At 36.9% G+C, this 21,687-nt stretch overlaps 2 non-coding genes across 2 annotated transcripts; one reads left to right on the top strand and one right to left on the bottom strand.

Moving 5' to 3' along the window:
• Positions 1-6,991: 6,991 nt before the first annotated feature.
• On the top strand, positions 6,992-7,099 carry LOC148549395 (small nucleolar RNA R71). The gene has a single exon (XR_015898199.1). It is a non-coding gene; the product is annotated as a small nucleolar RNA R71 (small nucleolar RNA).
• A 13,841-nt stretch (positions 7,100-20,940) lies between these two features.
• LOC148549396 (small nucleolar RNA R71) lies at positions 20,941-21,047 on the bottom strand. The gene has a single exon (XR_015898140.1). It is a non-coding gene; the product is annotated as a small nucleolar RNA R71 (small nucleolar RNA).
• Between the last annotated feature and the right edge of the window lie 640 nt (positions 21,048-21,687).

Consider the following 21,687-nt stretch of genomic DNA (forward strand, 5'->3'; position numbering starts at 1 on the left):
CTCTTGTAAATGCCATAAATATTTATCATAACACCAACTTAACAAAATAAAAAACATAAACTAACATCAAAATAATTATTGAAATTAACAATTGCACAAAAATACAATAACCCAGCAATTAATTATAACAATTTCGAAAACAATTTTAATTTTTTTGATTTCACTAAAAATCTTATAAAAATTTCGACTGAGTCTTCCCTAAAATTCGAATTTCTCCACCCTTCAAGGGTTTCATCCAAACTAAATATCCATCAATCATTCTCAACCGGTTAATTTTTTTAAATTATTATTAAGGTAACATATAAACAGCTCAATCATTATTAATACAATCAAGTATTTTTCTAATAATTTCAGCAGCACAAACCAGCAAACAGCTCAATAATCCAACATTCTTTAGCAACTAGAGAGCCTAATCTAATGTATTCTAACCTATCATAACCACCTAAATCCACTAAAATAGAAAATTAAACTAACTAAACTCTTCTAACTAATTAATTAATTTGATATAACAGAATTTGAAACAACCAAAGTTCAAACAAAAAACCTTGATATGGGATGGAGGTGTAAAACCTGCAAAATTAACAAATAATTAGCAAATAAATGAATCAATATTCAAAGAAATTAAAAAATTAAATTTTTATAATCTAGAGCAGTAGAAATATTAAAATACAAATTTTGACACTAATTTTAAAAAATTTAGCGCAAAACCGGGTTAACGGGAAGAACCGATTAAGCTGAGCCCAAACCGGGCCCAAGACCCAACATATAAAAGATAAAGTTCAGCTCTTCTTCCCCAAATTCAAAGGGAATCACGCTGAACATTGAAGGGGGGGGAGATGAAGCAAAGAACCGTAACCCCATCTCAATTTTCCAACCTCTATATCTCTCAATCCGGAGCTCCGATCGCCACACCGTTTGGAACCACGCGACTACCATGTTAAGCTCTACAAATTCATCTGAATAAAGTGGCAAGAAATTTTTATTTCTCACCCATTTCCTCACCTTCTTTCAATTTAAAAATTTTGCGTTGTTTGTATTGAGGATTATGTGATTTTGATGTCTTAGCTTTGGAAGATCTTTCGATTTTGTCCCAAACGTCCGTTGGTAAGGTGAGGCACTCAAAATCCTTGTGAATTCTTTAATTATATGAGGTTACGTATTAAATTCATGAATGTGTATGTAATGATGTGATATTAGGTGGTATATATGTGAATTGGATCCAAATTGATGAAGTTAGAGATTTGAGTTGAGTATTGGGAGCTGAAAATTCATTTGGTGAAAGCTTGGAGCTTGTGAATTGAGAATTTTGAGGTGTTTCGGCCTTAGGGAGGAATCGGCCAAGGTATGGTTTTGGTTTCTCGCAGATAATGTGTAATTGGTGCACGAAATTGTGATCTCCAGGCTCGAACAAATCCTGGTAATGGCTCCAAAGCTTGGTGCTCTGATCTTAATTCATAATTGTCACAACTTCGATACAACTAACCAGCAAGTGCACTGGGTCGTCCAAGTAATACCTTACGTGAGTAAGGGTCGAATCCCACGGAGATTGTTGGTATGAAGCAAGCTATGGTCACCTTGCAAATTTCAGTCAGGCGGATATAAAATAATCATGGAGTTTTCGAATAATAACTAATAGAATAGGGATAGAGATACTTATGTAAATCATTGGTAGGAATTTCAGATAAGTGAATGGAGATGCTTTTCGTTCCTCTGAACCTCTGCTTTCCTGCTGTCTTCATCCAATCAGTCTTACTCCTTTCCATGGCTGGCTTTATGTGATACATCACCACTGTCAATGGCTACTTTCGGTCATCTCTCAGAAAAATGATCCAATGCCCTGTCACGGCACGACTAATCGTCTGGAGGCATCACCCTTGCCAATGGCTTCATCTTATCCTCTCAGTGAATAATATGCTCACGCACCCTGTCACGGCACGGCTATTCATCTGTCGGTTCTCGATCATGCTGGAATAGGATTTACTATCCTTTTGCGTCTGTCACTAACGCCCTGCAATCGCGAGTTAGGAGCTCGTCACAGTCATTCAATCATTGAATCCTACTCGGAATACCACAGACAAGGTTTAGACTTTCCGGATTCTCTTGAATGCCGCCATCATTCTAGCTTACGCCACGAAGATTCCGGTTAGGAGATCTAAGAGATATTCATTCTAGCTTATTTCATGTAGAACGGAAGTGTTTGTCAGGCACGTGTTCATAGGGGAGAATGGTGATGAGCGTCACACATAATCATCACCTTCATCATGTTCTTGGGTGCGAATGGATATCTTAGAAGCGAAATAAGAAGAATTGAATAGAAAACAGTAGTACTTGCATTAATCTTTGAGGAACAGCAGAGCTCCACACCTTAATCTATGGAGTGTAGAAACTCTACCGTTAAAAATACATAAGTGAAGGTCCAGGCATGGCCGAGATGGCCAGCCCCCTATTGTGATCTAAGATAGCATACAACTGATCAAAGATGTCTAATACAATAGTAAAAGGTCCTATTTATAATAAACTAGTCACTAGGGTTTACATGAGTAAGTAATTGATGCATAAATCTACTTCCGGGGCCCACTTGGTGTGTGCTTGGGCTGGGCTTGAGTGTTGCACGTGTAGAGGTCCTTCTTGGAGTTGAACGCCAGCTTTTGTGCCAGTTTGGGCGTTCAACTCTGGTTTTGGCTCCTTTTCTGGCGCTGGACGCCAGATTTAGGCAGAAAGCTGGCGTTGAATGCCAGTTTACGTTGTCTATTCTTGGCCAAAGTATGGACTATTATATATTGCTGGAAAGCTCTGGATGTCTACTTTCCAACGCAATTGGAAGGGCGCCATTTCAGGTTCGGTAGCTCCAGAAAATCCACTTTGAGTGCAGGGAGGTCAGAATTCAACAGCATCAGCAGTCCTCTTTCAACCTCTGAATCTGATTTCTGTCCAAGTCCCTCAATTTCAGCCAGAAAATACCTGAAATCACAGAAAAACACACAAACTCATAGTAAAGTCCAGAAATGTGAATTTAACATAAAAACTAATGAAAACATCCCTAAAAGTAACTAGATCCTACTAAAAACATACTAAAAATAATGTCAAAAAGCGTATAAATTATCCGCTCATCACAACACCAAACTTAAATTGTTGCTTGTCCCCAAGCAACTGAAAATCAAATAGGATAAAAAGAAGAGAATATACTATAAATTCTAAACTATCAATGAAACAGATCTTCAATCATATGAGCGGGACTTATAGCTTTTTGCCTCTTGAATAGTTTTGGCATCTCACTTTATCCATTGAGGTTCAGAATGATTGGCATCTATAGGAACTTCAGATTTCGAATAGTGTTATTGATTCTTCTAGTTTAGTATGATGATTCTTGAACACAGCTTCTTTATGAGTCTTGGCCGTGGCCCTAAGCACTTTGTTTTCCAGTATTACCACCAGATACATAAATACCACAGACACATAATTGGGTGAACCTTTTAAGATTGTGACTCAGCTTTACTAAAGTCCCCAATTAGAGGTGTCCAGGGTTCTTAAGCACACTCTCTTTTTTTTTTTGCTTTGGACCTTGACTTTAACCGCTCAGTCTCAAGTTTTCACTTGACACCTTCACGCCACAAGCACATGGTTAGGGACAGCTTGGTTTAGCCGCTTAGACCAGGATTTTATTCCTTTAGGCCCTCCTATCTACTGATGCTCAAAGCCTTGGGATCCTTTTTATTGCCCTTGCCTTTTGGTTTTAAGGGTTATTGGCTTTTTGCTCTTGCCTCTTGGTTTTAAGAGCTTTTGGCTTTTTTTGCTTGCTTTTTCTTTTTCTTTTTCTTTCTATTTTTTTCGCCTATTTTTTTTTCTGCAAGCTTTGTTCTTTGCTGCTTTTTCTTGCTTCAAGAATCATTTTTATGATTTTTCAGATTATCAAATAACATGTCTCCTAGTCATCATTCTTTCAAGAGCCAACATATTTAACATTCTTAAACAACAACTTCAAAAGATATATGCACTGTTCAAGCATACATTCAGAAAACAAGAAGCATTGTCACCATATCAATATAATTAAGCTAAGTTCAAGGATAAATTCGAAACTCATGTACTTCTTGTTCTTTTGAATTAAAACATTTTTCATTTAAGAGAGGTGATGGATTCATAGGACATTTATAACTTTAAGACATAATTACTACTACTAATGATCATGTAATGAAGACACAAACACAGATAAGCACATAACATAGAAACGAAAAACAGAAGAAACAAGAACAAGGAATGAATCCACCTTAGTGATGGTGGCGTTTCCTTCTTGAGGAACCAATGATGTCCTTGAGCTCTTCTATGTCTCTTCCTTGTCTTTGTTGCTCCTCCCTCATTGCTTTTTGATCTTCTCTAATTTCATGAAGCATGATGGAGTGCTCTTGATGTTCCACCCTTAGTTGTCCCATATTTGTGTGGAAGAAAATGTATCCCCTGAGGTATCTCAGGGATCTCTTGATTTGCAGTCAAATGTTCTACCACTGAGCTATAGACCCTTGATGGAAGCTTTTATCTTCCCTTTCCTCTTTCTAGAGGTTTCTCTGGCCTTAGGTGCCATCAATGGTTATGGAAAAAACAAAAAAGCTATGCTTTTACCACACCAAACTTAGAATGTTGCTCGCCCTCGAGCAAAAGAAGAAAGAATAGAAGAAGAAGAAGAAGATATGGAGGAGATGGATGGATGTGTGTATTCGGCCATATGGGTGGGATTGGGTGGGAGAGAGATGTTAAATTTTGAAGGTAGTGGTTGTATGGATGTGAGTGGTAAATGGAAAACAGAAGGGATGATCATGAATGGGAAGAGAGATGATGAGGTAGGTGGGGATCCTGTGGGGTCCACAGATTCTGGGATGATCCTGTGGGGTCCACAGATCCTGAGGTGTCAAGGCATTTACATCCCTGCACCAAATTAGGCATGTAAAATGCCTTTGCACACAACTCTGGGCATTCAGCGCCAGGTTGGTGCCCATTTTGGGCGTTCAACGCCCATTTGCTGCCATTTCTGGCGTTGAACGCCAGAACCATGCTTGTTCTGGGCGTTCAGCGCTAGAACCATGCTCTGTTCTGGCATTTGAACGCCAGGCAGATGCTCCTCCAGGGTGTCATTTTTCTTCTGCTGTTTTTGATTCCGTTTTCAATTTTTATATTTATTTTGTGACTCCACATGATCATGAACCTATAAAGACATATAACTAAGAAGAATATAGTTAGATAAATAAAGATTGGGTTACCTCCCAACAAGCGCTTCTTTAATGTCAATAGGTTGACCCTGGGCTCTCATGGAGCCTCACAGATGTGCAGAGCTTTGTTGAGACTCTCCAACACCAAACTTAGAGTTTGGATATGGGAGTTCAACACCAAACTTAGAGTTTGGTTGTGGCCTCCCAACACCAAACTTAGAGTTTGACTGTGGGGGCTCTGGTTGACTCTGCTTTGAGAGAAGCTTTTTCTGCTTCCTCTCCATGGTTGCAGAGGGAGATCCTTGAGTTTTAAACACAAGGGAGTCCTCATTCCATTGAAGGACTATTTCACCTCTGTCAACATCAATCACAGCTCTTGCTGTGGCCAGGAAAGGTCTTCCTAGGATGATGGATTCATCCTCTTCCTTTCCAGTATCCAGGACTATGAAATCAGCAGGGATGTAAAGGCCTTCAACCTTTACTAACATGTCCTCTACTTGTCCATAAGCCTGTTTTCTTGAACTGTCTGCCATCTCTAATGAGATTTTAGCAGCTTGCACCCCATAGATTCCCAGTTTCTCTATTACAGAGAGGGGCATGAGGTTTATTCCTGAACCAAGGTCACACAGAGCCTTAAAGATCATGGTGCCTATGGTACAAGGTATTATGAACTTTCCAGGATCCTGTCTCTTCTGAGGCAATGTCAGTTGATCCAGATCACTTAGTTCATTGATGAACAAGGGAGGTTCAACTTCCCAAGTATCAATGCCAAATAATTTGGCATTCAGCTTCATGATTGCACCAAGAAACTTGGCAGTTTGCTCTTCAGTAACATCCTCATTCTCTTCAGAAGAGGAATACTCATCAGAGCTCATGAAGGGCATAAGGAGGTTTAATGGAATCTCTATGGTCTCTAGATGAGCCTCAGAGTCCTTTGGTTCCTCAGAGGGAAGCTCCTTATTGATCAATGGACGTCCCAGGAGGTCTTCCTCCTTGGGATTCACGTCCTCTCCTCTCCTCACAGGTTCGGCCATGATGCTTATGTCAATGGCCTTGCACTCTCCTTTTGGATTCTCTTCTGTATTGCTTGGGAGAGTACTAGGAGGGATTTCAGTGATCCTCTTACTCAGCTGGCCCACTTGTGCTTCCAGATTTCTAATGGAAGATCTTGTTTCATTCATGAAACTTACAGTGGCCTTAGACAGATCAGAGACTAAGTTTGCCAAATTAGAAGTGTTTTGTTCAGAGTTCTCTGTCTGTTGCTGAGTGGATGATGGAAAGGGTTTATTATTGTTAAACCTGTTTCTTCTACCATTATTAAAGCCTTGTTGAGGCTTTTGATCCTTCCATGAGAAATTTGGATGATTTCTCCATGATGAGTTATAGGTGTTTCCATAAGGTTCACCTAAGTAATTTACCTCTGCTATTGCAGGGTTCTCAGGATCATAAGCTTCTTCTTCATAAGAAGCCTCTTGAGTACTGTTGGATGCAGCTTGCATTCCATGCAGACTCTGAGAGATCATATTGACTTGCTGAGTCAATATTTTATTCTGAGCCAATATGGCATTCAGAGTATCAACTTCAAGAACTCCCTTCTTCATAGGCGTCCCATTACTCACAGGATTCCTCTCAGATGTGTACATGAACTGGTTATTAGCAACCATGTCAATGAGTTCTTGAGCTTTTGCAGGCGTTTTCTTTAGGTGAATGGATCCACCTGCAGAAGTGTCCAGTGACATCTTTGATAGCTCAGATAAACCATCATAGAATATATCCAGGATGGTCCATTCTGAAAGCATGTCAGAAGGACACTTTTTGGTCAACTGTTTGTATCTTTCCCAAGCTTCATAGAGGGATTCACCTTCTTTTTGTCTGAAGGTTTGAACATCCACTCTAAGCTTGCTCAGCTTTTGAGGAGGAAAGAACTTGGCTAAGAAAGCCGTGACCAGCTTATCCCAAGAGTTCAGGCTATCTTTAGGTTGAGAGTCCAACCATTTTCTAGCTATGTCTCTTACAGCAAAAGGGAAAAGCATGAGCCTGTAGACTTCAGAATCTCCTCCATTAGTCTTAACAGTATCACATATCTGCAAGAATTCAGTTAAGAACTGAAAAGGATCTTCAGATGGAAGTCCATGAAACTTGCAGTTCTGCTGCATTAGAGAAACTAATTGAGGTTTCAGCTCAAAGTTGTTTGCTCCAATGGCAGGAATGGAGATGCTTCTTCCATGTAAATTGGAATTAGGTGCAGTAAAGTCACCAAGCATCTTCCTTACATTATTATTATTTTCGGCTGCCATCTCCTTTTTCTGTTCGAAAATTTCTGAAAGGTTATTTCTGGATTGTTGTAATTTAGCTTCTCTTAATTTTCTCTTCAGAGTCCTTTCAGGTTCTGGATCCGGTTCCACAAGAATGTTCTTATCCTTGCTCCTGCTCATATGACAAAGAAGAAGGCACAGAAAAATAATAATAATAATAGAGATCCTTTATACCACAGTATAGGGATCCCTGTATGAGTAGAAGAAGAGGGGGAGACAAAGAATGTAATATAATGGAAGAAACACAACTGTGAGGATGGCAGAGATGTGAGATGAGATGTTAGGATATGAATGAATAAATAGAATAAGATAGGGGAGGGATAATTTTCGAAAATTATTTTGAAAAAGAGTTAGTGATTTTCGAAAATGGTTTTTTGAAAATTGTTAGTATTTTTTTTTCGAAAATTTTTTTTTTAAATTAAAAATAAAAATAAGAATAATTAGTTAATTAAAAAGAAATTTTTGAAAAAGAGGGAAGATATTTTCGAAAATTAGAGAGAGAGAGTTAGTTAGGTAGTTTTGAAAAAGTTAAGAAACAAACAAAAAGTTAGTTAGTTAGTTGAAACAAATTTTGAAAAGATAAGAAGTTAGGAAGTTAGAAAAGATATTTTGAAAAGATATTTTTGAAAAACATAAGATAAGAAGATATTTTTGAAAAGATATGATTGAAATTAGTTTTGAAAAAGATTTGATTTTTGAAAAAGATAAGATTTTCAAATTAAAAATTTGATTTGACTCATGAGAAACAATTTGATTTTAAAAATTTTTGAAAAAGTCAACTCAAATTTTCGAATTTGATGAGAGAAAAGAGGAAGATATTTTTTTATTTTTTTGAATTTTTATGAAAAACATGAAAATTATGCAATGCATGAAATTTTTAGATCAAAACAATGAATGCATGCAAGAATGCTATGAATGTCAAGATGAACACCAAGAACACTATGAATGTCAAGATGAACATCATAGACACAATTTTGAAAAATTTTTAATGCAAAGAAAATATGCAAGACACCAAACTTAGAATTCTTTAATGCTTACGCACTAAGAATTCAAGAATGCATATGATAAACATGAAAAGACACAAAAAAAAATCATCAAGATCATACAAGAAGACTTACCAAGAACAACTTGAAGATCATGAAGAACACTATGAATGCATGAAATTTTCGAAAAATGCAAGATGCATATGCAAGTGACACCAAACTTATGATATGACTCAAGACTCAAACAAGAAACACAAAAATATTTTTGATTTTTATGATTTTCTAATTTTTTTGGATTTTTATTTTATATTTTTCGAAAAATTCTTTTGAAAAAGAAAAAAAGGATTCCAAAATTTTTAATATGAATTCCAGGAATCTTATGCTCTAAAGCTCCAATCAAAGGGTCAGGCATGGCTTAATAGCCAGCCAAGCTTTAGTATGTAACTCAGACATGACACGCCTGACATTCCTTACATTCAACAGCCAATTGGCTAAGAAAGATAAAGAAGCTCTTCTCTTGAGTATAAGAATTGAGACATGGCTTTACAGCCAGCCAGGCTTCAACATGCTTCATGAAACACTAGAATTCATTCTTAAAAATTCTGAAGCCATAGAATAATTTATTTTTGAAAACATTTTTATTATTTTCGAAAACAGATGAGAAAATTTTAGAAATATTTTTGAAAAATTTTTGAAAATAAAATAAAAAGAAAATTACCTAATCTGAGCAACAAGATGAACCGTCAGTTGTCCAAACTCAAACAATCCCCGGCAACGGCGCCAAAAACTTGGTGCACAAAATTGTGATCTCCAGGCTCGAACAAATCCTGGTAATGGCTCCAAAGCTTGGTGCTCTGATCTTAATTCATAATTGTCACAACTTTGATACAACTAACCAGCAAGTGCACTGGGTCGTCCAAGTAATACCTTACGTGAGTAAGGGTCGAATCCCACGGAGATTGTTGGTATGAAGCAAGCTATGGTCACCTTGCAAATCTCAGTCAGGCGGATATAAAATAATAATGGAGTTTTCGAATAATAACTAATAGAATAGGGATAGAGATACTTATGTAAATCATTGGTAGGAATTTCAGATAAGCGAATGGAGATGCTTTTCGTTCCTCTGAACCTCTGCTTTCCTGCTGTCTTCATCCAATCAGTCTTACTCCTTTCCATGGCTGGCTTTATGTGATACATCACCACTGTCAATGGCTACTTTCGGTCATCTCTCGGAAAAATGATCTAATGCCCTATCACGGCACGGCTAATCGTCTGGAGGCATCACCCTTGCCAATGGCTTCATCTTATCCTCTCAGTGAATAATATGCTCACGCACCCTGTCACGGCACGGCTATTCATCTGTCGGTTCTCGATCATGCTGGAATAGGATTTACTATCCTTTTGCGTCTGTCACTAACGCCCTGCAATCGCGAGTTAGGAGCTCGTCCCAGTCATTCAATCATTGAATCCTACTCGGAATACCACAGACAAGGTTTAGACTTTCCGGATTCTCTTGAATGCCGCCATCATTCTAGCTTATGCCACGAAGATTCCGGTTAGGAGATCTAAGAGATATTCATTCTAGCTTATTTCATGTAGAACGGAAGTGTTTGTCAGGCACGTGTTCATAGGGGAGAATGGTGATGAGCGTCACACATAATCATCACCTTCATCATGTTCTTGGGTGCGAATGGATATCTTAGAAGCGAAATAAGAAGAATTGAATAGAAAACAGTAGTACTTGCATTAATCTTTGAGGAACAGCAGAGCTCCACACCTTAATCTATGGAGTGTAGAAACTCTACCGTTAAAAATACATAAGTGAAGGTCCAGGCATGGCCGAGATGGCCAGCCCCCTATTGTGATCTAAGATAGCATACAACTGATCAAAGATGTCTAATACAATAGTAAAAGGTCCTATTTATAATAAACTAGTCACTAGGGTTTACATGAGTAAGTAATTGATGCATAAATCTACTTCCGGGGCCCACTTGGTGTGTGCTTGGACTGGGCTTGAGTGTTGCACGTGTAGAGGTCCTTCTTGGAGTTGAACGGCAGCTTTTGTGCCAGTTTGGGCGTTCAACTCTAGTTTTGGCTCCTTTTCTGGCGCTGGACGCCAGATTTGGGCAGAAATCTGGCGTTGAACGCCAGTTTACGTCGTCTATTCTTAGCCAAAGTATGGACTATTATATATTGCTGGAAAGCCCTGGATGTCTACTTTCCAACGCATTTGGAAGCGTGCCATTTCGAGTTTTGTAGCTCCAGAAAATCCACTTTGAGTGCAGGGAGGTCAGAATCCAACAGCATCAGCAGTCCTCTTTCAACCTCTGAATCTGATTTCTGTCCAAGTCCCTCAATTTCAGCCAGAAAATACCTGAAATCACAGAAAAACACAAAAACTCATAGTAAAGTCCAGAAATGTGAATTTAACATAAAAACTAATGAAAACATCCCTAAAAGTAACTAGATCCTACTAAAAACATACTAAAAACAATGTCAAAAAGCGTATAAATTATCCGCTCATCAGTAATGTTATGTGAAAACTTAGGCTAGTTGACCGTAGGATCAGTTGTACTATGTGAACTTGTTAAGGTTTAGTAAATTTTGGTGAAAATGTTGAGTTTTTTATGAAAATATGTTGATTATTGATTATTGTAATGATTGGTGATGATAATGAATTGTGATGATGATAGTTTGATGAATAATGAATTGTGTTATTTTGGTTGTGGATCATTTGGGATGAAAATGATGAAAATTGAGTATTGGTATGTTGTGGAAGAGATGGAATGGATATGAAATTGCTTGGAATATAATTGTATTGTTTTGGGGGGTGTGAAACATTGGTTTTAAATTGAGGTTTTGGTAAAAATAGAGGTTTGGTACTTTTGGTAAAAACTTGATTTTTGACCAACTTTGGTGGACTGTAACTCAACTTCCGGACCCCCAAATTTTGTGAAACTTGTTTCAAAATGAAAATTGAGTCTGTGAAGTTTATGTCGTTCAAAGAAAAGATGAAAAATGATTTAAATCGACAAAGTTATGAACGTTTGACGTTTGGTACAAAAATCTGGTTTTTTGCAAACTTAGCAGTTTTGGAAGAAAAGGGGTGGATCCGTACGCAAACTATTGCACGAGACACGAAAATTCTCCCTATGTTGGTGATCTCGCGTACGCGGGTATGGTGCTGCGTACGCGGACCTATTAATTTGAACACTCGCGTACGCGAGCAGGGCACACGTGACGCGAGAACTCTAATCTGTTTTGTAAGCTCGTGTACGTGGTCCAGGGATTGGTGCACGGACATACCCTCGCGTATGCAGAACCCCTATTTGGCCAAAAATGAGATTTTTGAATGCTAAACAATCCTCCAGCTTTCCAAACCTCTATAATTACCTTTTCAAGTCTGATTACCTGGTTTCTAACCATAGGGAGACGCGTGAACCTAAAAAGGGAGTTAACCTGGTAGTGAAGAAAGATTATGAAGTGATGATTTATGTTTTAAAAAGTGCAAAAAAGTCTAATTACCTTATATACTATTTGTATTACTTGCTATAATTGTATCCTATCTGTGCTTTCTTTGCTCGTCTTGTATGTCTTTGCAACTGAGAGATTCCTCATACTGGTAGAGGTGACGCTATGGGTAGTTCCTCCGGTGTTTAGGAGGTTTGGGATGATGAAAAATGAAGAGTTAGAATAGAACTAAAGTCCACAAATAGATTCCCGAATTTCTGGTTTAATATACTTCTTTAAGTTTAAATCTGAGTGTCGAAGTTCAAGGAATGCCTCTAGCTTTTCCAGGACCTTATATATTACCTGCATTGGCACGTTTACCATGCTGAGAACCTCTGGTTCTCATCCCATACATATTTCTGCTGGTTTCAGTTGCAGGTCGAGGTGCACCTTGGTGAGCATCTGGAGGTCTTTATGCAAGTGAAGATGTCACTGTTGGGATGTTATATTTTGGTGTTAGACTATGTATTCATGTATATAGATTCTCCGCATGTATAACGGGTATATCTGTCCTCTTAGAGGTTAATTTGGAAAAACAAGAGTGTTGTTTATGTTTTGGGAAAACTTAGGTTGTGTGTGTGTGTGTGTGTGTGTGTGTGTGTGAATATTCTCAGCCGGCCTTGGCTTCATAGGTCAAGCTCGCAGCTTGATATCTGTATTTTGGAACTTTGATTTGTGTGTGTGTGTATTGTATACCTACGTCTTTAGCCTTTTTCCGATTTCTAGTTATCATTTTACTTGTGCAATGAGCTTTTCTTTATGCGGTTTTTGCTTAAGATTTTCTTCAAAGCTCCAAGATATGATTTCTTTCACTATAATTGTATGTACGTCTTTTTTTTAGAGGTTGTAATACCTCACCACCTCTATTTTATGACTTAAGCGTAAATCTCTGTGTGATAGGGTATTACATTATGGTATCAGAGCAGTTCATTCCTGTAGAGCCTTTCTCGTTATAAAATATTTTCCATTCGTTCTTCAAATGTCTTAAAGCTCTCAGACCTAACCTTCATAAAAATATAGTTTCATAAAAAATGGGGGTCCAGAAGCCAAATTATACCTCGCCAAAGTTCGTCAAAAATCAAGTTTTACACAAAATCATCAAAGTTCTCTAGTTTTCAAGTTCCAAAACCAAACCAAGCCAAAACCTACTTGATTTTATCACAAAACACTACCACATACAATAATTTACCATTCCATTGAATTTTAAATAATTCAACACCTATTTCACTCAACTTTTTCCACTTCCTTCCACCAATATTCAACAAAACCCACAATTCATAAATCAAGATTTGAACCTTACAATTTTACATAATTTAACTCTTCATAACCATCATTCACCACCATTCAACGTCAATACCAACTACAAGATTCAAAATCCAATATCATCATCAACATTTATCATTAAACATTAACATTCACCATCATAATTCATCAATTTCATCACAATCATCAATAATCATCATACATTATCAACAATTCAAAGCTATCCTATGGTCCACTAGTCTAAGATTCACGAAATATTACATATTACATATAAAAAATCGAAACCATATCTTGGACGATTTGCAATATGCACAAACACCAAATGTGACTTCCAACAAGCTATGTAATCACCAACACCACTCACAAATCACCAAATATCAACCTATATACACACAATTTACAACAAATTAACCTAGGATTCCACATATACATAAACCCACAATAGATTTGAATATGCTCACCTTACTCAACGTTGATTGGGACAAAAATCAATAGAAACCAAGTGTTAGAGTGTACGTAAACACCCACAATCACAAAAATCACTCAACAACTATAGCCAAATTTTTGAAATCCATAGAGCTAAAGAATGGGAAAGGAAATTCAAAATCTTACCAGCAAAAGTTTGTTAGAACTAACGGACTCGAAGAGAACTTTGCGTAGCCGCAAATAGGATGCGAATCAGAGCACCATAGCTCAAGTTATAAGCGAAAGAGTGAGGAAGTGAATAGTATTTTCTCTCTTCTTCTCACCAGCTGCTAGGGTTTGTGTTTGATGAGTTATGAGGCTGAATTTGGCTTCATTAAAGTGTTTATATATGTTGGGCTTGGGCCCAACTTGTGTCCGGTCTAATTCGTTAGCATTTTTAGCCCGTTTGACCTAATTTTGGGCCAAACCTTTAGATTTAGTGCCCAATTTTTAATTCTAGATGTTTTTTTCTAAGTTTTCTACTATTTTTATTATTCCTATACAGTACTGGATAGATTTAAGCCAGTACTGCTGGCTAATTTACCAGTACACATTTTTACGCAATTTTCTGCAGAAAATCACATCTTCTTACTTGAAAAAATTTACTGAATTCAAATCTCACGTTTAAAACTACAAATTAAGACTTCTAAATTTTAATCCTATTTTGGGCAATTAATTTATTATTTTATATTATTTAAAGAGTCAATTTTAAATTACAGTTCTTACACACCGACCTTTAACCACGAACCCCAAAGAGGCTCACAAATGGTTTCAAGCGGTGGAATAAGCTTTACAAGCACAATAAGTACCTAAAGATCAATGGGTTGAGTTTGTGACTTATCAGTTAATGGGTAAAGCTCAGTATCGGCATGGCAAGGAATGTCTTCCATAGTAAGACAATGCCGCAATACCCTGGGATGTATTCCAATCTGAATTTTACAAAAAGTTTTTCCCCAACTCAGTCAGGACAGCTAAAGAGCTTGAATTTCTACAAGAAGCAGGGTCCAATGTTGGTAGCCGAATTCACAAGTAAACTTGAGAAATTGTGTCAATTTTTCAGGATGTGTCAGGGTGCTTCGAGGGACTTTGAAGGGTAGAAGTGTATCAAGTATGAATGTGAACTCTGGAGCAACATTCTGGGCATAGTAGAACCGATAGAGATCAGGACCTTCTCTCAACTAGTGAATAAGAGCAGAGTTGCTGAGGATTGTGTAAGGAAAGCATTATTAGAATAAAAGAGGTCACAGAGTACCCTTTCAATGGAATCAAGGAAGAAATTTTGCACCTAGAGGTCGGACTTTCAAGCAAGGAGGCTATGCTCCTCAACAATCTCAGGGTCAGAACAACTTCCGAAGATTTAATAACAACAATCATTAGGGGAGAAGACACGGGAAGCAACCACAAAACAAAATGACTTGTAGGAGGTGTGAAAGCTACCATTCGGGAACTCTGTGTAGGGCTAGTTTGAGAGTGTGCTATTCCTGTAGTGGAGCCGGGCATATGTCTTGGAATTGTTCGAAAAAGAAGAAGCAAGATGCCAGGAGAGCTCAGTAGCAAGAACAGGCGTTTACTATGCCGACTGATGGTGCTGAGAGGTCTGACACGTTGATCAAAGTTAATTGTGAAATTGGTAATACAACTTTAGTTGCTTTGTTTGATATTGGAGCGTCACATTCATTCATATTGTTTGAGAAAGCTAGTGAGTTAGGGTTGAAAATAACTATGTTAGCCTACGACCTACAAGTCCATACTCCTGCCTCTGAGGCTATCGTAACCAGATTACGCTGTCAACAAGCCTTGTTTCAAATTAAATATCAAACTTTTGTCCATGATCTGATTTGCTTGCCGATGACTAGACTCGATCTAATTCTGGGTTTGGATTGATTGTCAAAGCATCTTGTACTCAAAAGCACCATTGGTTCTTCAAGAAGAGGAAGACGCCACCCTCACTAAGGTGGACTCATTCCTTAATCTCCTTGTGTATTTATTTTACTGTTTTTCGATTTTTGAGCTTTATGTTTTATTTATGTTTGTGTCTTTACTACGTGATCACTAGTGTCTAAGTGTCTATGCCTTAAAGTTGTGAATGTCCTATGAACCCATCACCTCTCTTAAATGAAAACTGTTTTAATTACAAAAGAACAAGAAGTACATGGTTTCGAATTCATCCTTGAAACTAGTTTAATTATTTTGATGTGGTGACAATACTTTTTGTTTTCTGAATGAATGCTTGAACAGTTCATATGTCTTTTGATATTATGGTTTATGAATGTTAAATATGTTGGCTCTTGAAAGAATGATGAAAAAGGAGACATGTTATTTGATAATCTGAAAAATTATAAAATTGATTCTTGAAGCAAGAAAAAGCAGTGAAGAACAAAGCTTGCAGAAAAAAAAAATTGCAAAAAAAAAAGGAGAAAAATGCGAAAAAAAGGAAAAAAAGAAAAAGTAAGCAGAAAAAGCCAAAAGCTCTTTAAACCAAGAGGCAAGAGCAAAAAGCCAATAGCCCTTAAAACCAAAAGGCAAGGGTAAAAAGGATCCAAGGCTTTGAGCATCAGTGGATAGGAGGGCCTAAAGGAATAAAATCCTGGCCTAAGCGGCTAAACGAAGCTGTCCCTAACCATGTGCTTGGGGCGTGAAGGTGTCAAGTGAAAACTTGAGACTGAGCGGTTAAAGTCGAGGTCCAAAGCAAAAAGAAGAGTGTGCTTAAGAACCCTGGACACCTCTAATTGGGGACTTTAGCAAAGCTGAGTCACAATCTGAAAAGGTTCACCCAGTTATGTGTCTGTGGCATTTATGTATCTGGTGGTAATACTGGAAAACAAAGTGCTTAGGGCCACAACCAAGATTCATAAAGTAGCTGTGTTCAAAAATCAACATACTGAACTAGGAAAGTCAATAACACTATCTGAATTCTAAGTTCCTATAGATGCCAATCATTCTAAACTTCAATGGATAAAGTGAGATGCCAAAACTATTCAAGAGGCAAAAAGCTACTAGTCCCGCTCATCTGATTGGAGCTAAGTTTCATTGATATTTTGGAATTTATAGTATATTCTCTTCTTTTTATCCTATTTGATTTTCAGTTGCTTGGGGACAAGCAACAATTTAAGTTTGGTGTTGTGATGAGCGGATAATTTATACGCTTTTTGGCATTGTTTTTACATAGTTTTCAGTATAATTTAGTTAGTTTTTAATATATTTTTATTAGTTTTTAAATAAAAATCACATTTTTGGACTTTACTATGAGTTTTTGTATTTTTCTGTGATTTCAGGTATTTTCTGGCTGAAATTGAGGGACTTGAGCAAAAATCATATTCAGAGGTTGAAGAAGGACTGCAGATGCTGTTGGATTCTGACCTCCCTGCACTCAAAGTGGATTTTGTAGAGCTACAGAACTTTAAATGGCGTGCTCTCAATTGCGTTGGAAAATAGACATCCAGGGATTTCCAGCAATATATAATAGTCCATACTTTGCCCGAGTTTAGACGACGCAAACTGGCGTTCAACGCCAGCTTTCTGCCCTATTCTCGAGTCAAACGCCAGAAACAGGTTGCAAAGTGGAGTTAAATGCCAGAAACAGGTTACAAACTGATGTTCAACTCCAAGAGAAGCCTCTACACGTGTAAAGCTCAATGCTCAGCCCAATCACACACCAAGTGGGCCCCGGAAGTGGATTTCTGTATCATTTACTCATTTCTGTAAACCCTAGTAACTAGTTTAGTATAAATAGGACTTTTTATTATTGTATTCGAAGTTTTGGTTACTCCGGTTCCCCTCTAGGGCCGAGACCAATGAACTCCATTATCACTTATGTATTTTCAACGGTAGAGTTTCTACACACCATAGATTAAGGTGTGGAGCTCTGCTGTTCCTTGAGTATTAATGCAAAGTACTATTGTTTTTCTATTCAATTCAAGCTTATTCCTATTCTAAGATATTCATTCGCACCCAAGAACATGATGAATATGATGATTATGTGATGCTCATCACCATTCTCACCTATGAATGCGTGCCTGACAACCACTTCCGTTCTACATGAAGACGAGACAGAATGAGTATCTCTTAGATATCTAATACAGGGGATCGAGTCCGAGATATTAGAGTCTTTGTGGTATAAGTTAGAACCCATGGATGGCCATTCCTGAGATCCGAAAAGTCTAAACCTTGTCTGTGGTATTCCGAGTAGAATCTGGGAAGGGATGGCTGTGACGAGCTTCAAACTCGCGAGTGCTGGGCGTAGTGACAGACGCAAAAGGATAGTAAATCCTATTCCAGTATGATCGAGAACCGACAGATGATTAGCCATGCAGTGACAGCGCATTGGACCATTTTCACAGAGAGGACGGGATGTAGCCATTGACAACGGTGATGCCCAACATACAGCTTGCCATGGAAAGGAGTATGAAGGATTGGATGAAAGCAGTGGGAAAGCAGAGATTCAGGAGGAATTAAGCAACTCTATACGCTTATCTGAAATTCTCACTAATGAATTATATAAGTATCTCTATCCTTATTTTACATGTTATTTATATTTTAATTATTAAAACTCTATAACCATTCGAATCCGCATGACTGAGATTTACAAGGTGACCATAGCTTGCTTCAAGCCGACAATCTCCGTGGGATCGACCCTTACTCACGTAAGGTTTATTACTTGGACGACCCAGTGCACTTGCTGGTTAGTTATGCGAAGTTGTGACAAAGTGTGATTCACGTTTGAGAGCACCAAGTCTTTGGTGCCATTGTTGATGATCGCAATTTCGTGCACCAAGTTTTTGGCGCCGTTGCCGGGGATTGTTCGAGTTTGGACAACTGACGGTTCATCTTGTTGCTCAGATTAGGTAATTTTATTTTAATTTTAATCTTTTTGTTTTTATTATTCTTATTTTCGAAAAAAAATAATAAAATATTAAAAAAATTTCAAAAAATTTTTTATTTATGTTCTTTAGAATTTTTAAGAAGGAATTCTGGAATTTCATGGGATATGTTGAATCCTGGCTGGCTATAAAGCCATGTCTAAATTCTTTTGGACTGAGACTTCTTCTTCACATGCTTGAACTATGTATGCTGAAGCTTGGCTGGCCATTGGCCATGTCTAGTGTTTTGGACCGGAGCTTTCACTGAAAGCTTGGCTGGCTAGTAAGCCATGTCTAATTCCTGGACTGGAGCTTTAGACTAACATTGCAAGATTCCTGGAATTTCTATTAAAAATTTTGAATCCTTATTTTTATTTTTCCAATTAATTTTCGAAAAATCCACAAATTTTAATAAAATCATAAAAATCAAAAAAATAATTTAATGTTTCTTGTTTGAGTCTAGTGTCAAATTATAAGTTTGGTGTCAATTGCATGTGTTTTAATTTTTCTTTAAATATTCGAAAATTCATACATTGCATTCTTCATGATCTTCAAGTTGTTCTTGGTAAGTCTTCTTGTTTGATCTTTGCATTTTCTTGTTTTGCATCTTTTCTTATTTTTCAAATGCATTTTCAATTTGTTAGTGTCCATACATGAAAAATTTTTAAGTTTGGTGTCTTGCATGTTTTTCTTTATTTAAAAATTTTCAAAAATAAGTTCTTGGTGTTCATCTTGACATTCAAAGTGTTTTTGGTGTTCATCTTGACATTCATAGTGTTCTTGCATGCATCATTTGTTTTGATCCAAAATTTTCATGCATTGAGTCTTTTTGATGTTTTTCTCTTTCTTCATTAAAAATTCAAAAAAATCAAAAAAATATCTTTCCCTTATTTCACTCATAATTTTCGAAAATGTGATTTGATTTAATCAAAAGTTTTTAAAATCTAGTTGTTTCTTATGAGTCAAATCAAATTTTCAATTTAAAAATTCTATCTTTTTCAAAACTTTTTCAAAAATCAAATCTTTTTCACTTTTTCTTTTATGATTTTCGAAAATTTCAAAATGATTTTCAAAAATCTTTTCCTATTATTACTTCATATTTTCGAAAATCTCACTAACATTTAATTTATAGATTCAAAAATCTCAAGTTGTTACTTGCCTATTAAGAAAGGTTTAATCTTTAAATTTTAAAATCATATCTTTTTGTTTCTTGTTAGTCAAGTAATCAGCTTTAATTTTCAAAATCAAATCTTTTTAAATTTCTTTTTCAAATCTTTTCAAAATAAGTTTCAATCACATCTTTTTCAAAATCAATTTCAAAATCTTCTCTAACTTCTTTTCTAACTTCTTATCTTTTCAAAATTTAATTTTCAAATCTTTTTTAATTAACCACTTAACTTTTTGTTTAATTCTTATCTTTTTCAAAACTACCTAACTAACTCTCTCTCTCTCTCTCTCTAATTTTCGAAAATCCCTTCCCTCTTTTTCAAAATTCTTTTTTAATTAACTATTTGTTTTAAATGTTAATTTGATTTAATTTTATTTTCCTTTCTTAATTTTCGAATTTTAACTTTAATTTTTAATTAAAAACAAAAATATTTTTTATTTTCATTTATTTAATTTTCGAAATTCTCTCCCCCTCATTTCTTTCTAATTATTTTATTTATCTACTAACACTTCTCTTCTTCTTAAAAAATTCGAACCCTTTCCCTCTTTCTGTGTTCGAATTTTTTTTCTTCTTCTACTCACATAAAGAAATCTCTATACTGTGACATAGAGGATTCCATATTTTCTTTTCTGTTTTCTTCTTTTTCATATGAGCAGGAACAAGGATAAGAACATTCTTGTTGAAACTGATCCTGAACCTGAAAGGACTCTGAAGAGGAAGCTAAGGGAAGCTAAAGCACAACTCTCTGGAGAAAATCTGACAGAAATTTTCGAAAATGAAGGAGACATGGCTGAAAATAATAACAATGCAAGGAAGATGCTTGGTGACTTTACTGCACCAAATTCTAATTTACATGGAAGAAGCATCTCAATCCCTGCCATTGGAGCAAACAATTTTGAGCTGAAACCTCAATTAGTTTCTCTGATGCAACAGAACTGCAAGTTTCATGGACTTCTATCAGAAGATCCTTTTCAGTTCTTAATTGAATTCTTGCAAATCTGTGATACTGTTAAGACCAATGGGGTTGATCCCGAGGTCTACAGGCTTATGCTTTTCCCGTTTGCTGTAAGAGACAGAGCTAGAATATGGTTGGATTCTCAACCTAAAGATAGCCTGAACTCTTGGGATAAGCTGGTCACGAATTTCTTAGCCAAGTTCTTTCCTCCTCAAAAGCTTAGTAAGCTTAGAGTGGATGTTCAAACCTTCAAATAGAAAGAAGGTGAATCCCTCTATGAAGCTTGGGAGAGATACAAGGAACTGACTAAAAGTGTCCTTCTGACATGCTTTCAGAATGGACCATCCTGGATATATTCTATGATGGTCTGTCTGAGCTATCAAAGATGTCACTGGACTATTCTGCAGGTGGATCCATTCACCTAAAGAAAACGCCTGCAGAAGCTCAAGAACTCATTGACATGGTTGCAAATAACCAGTTCATGTACACTTTTGAAAGGAACCCTGTGAGTAATGGGACGCCTATGAGGAAGGGAGTTCTTGAAATTGATACTCTGAATGTCATATTGGCTCAGAATAAAATATTAACTCAGTAAGTCAATATGATCTCTCAGAGTCTGAATGGATTGAAGGAATCATCCAACAGTACTCAAGAGGCATCTTCTGAAGAAGAAGCTTATGATCCTGAGAACCCTGCAATAGCAGAGGTGAATTACATGGGGGAACCCTATGGGAAAACCTATAATCCCTCATGGAGAAATCATCCAAATTTCTCATGGAAGGATCAACAAAAGCCTCAACAAGGCTTTAATAATGGTGGAAGAAACAGGTTTAGCAATAGCAAGCCTTTTCCATCATCCACTCAACAACAGACAGAGAATTCTGAGCAGAATCCATCTAGCTTAGCAAATATAGTCTCTGATCTATCTAAGGCCACTGTGAGTTTCATGAATGAAACAAGGTCCTCCATTA

The sequence above is a fragment of the Arachis ipaensis genome, chromosome B8 (genome assembly GCF_059453495.1).
Source record: "Arachis ipaensis isolate K30076 ecotype BB chromosome B8, ASM5945349v1, whole genome shotgun sequence".
Classification (NCBI taxonomy): domain Eukaryota; kingdom Viridiplantae; phylum Streptophyta; class Magnoliopsida; order Fabales; family Fabaceae; genus Arachis; species Arachis ipaensis.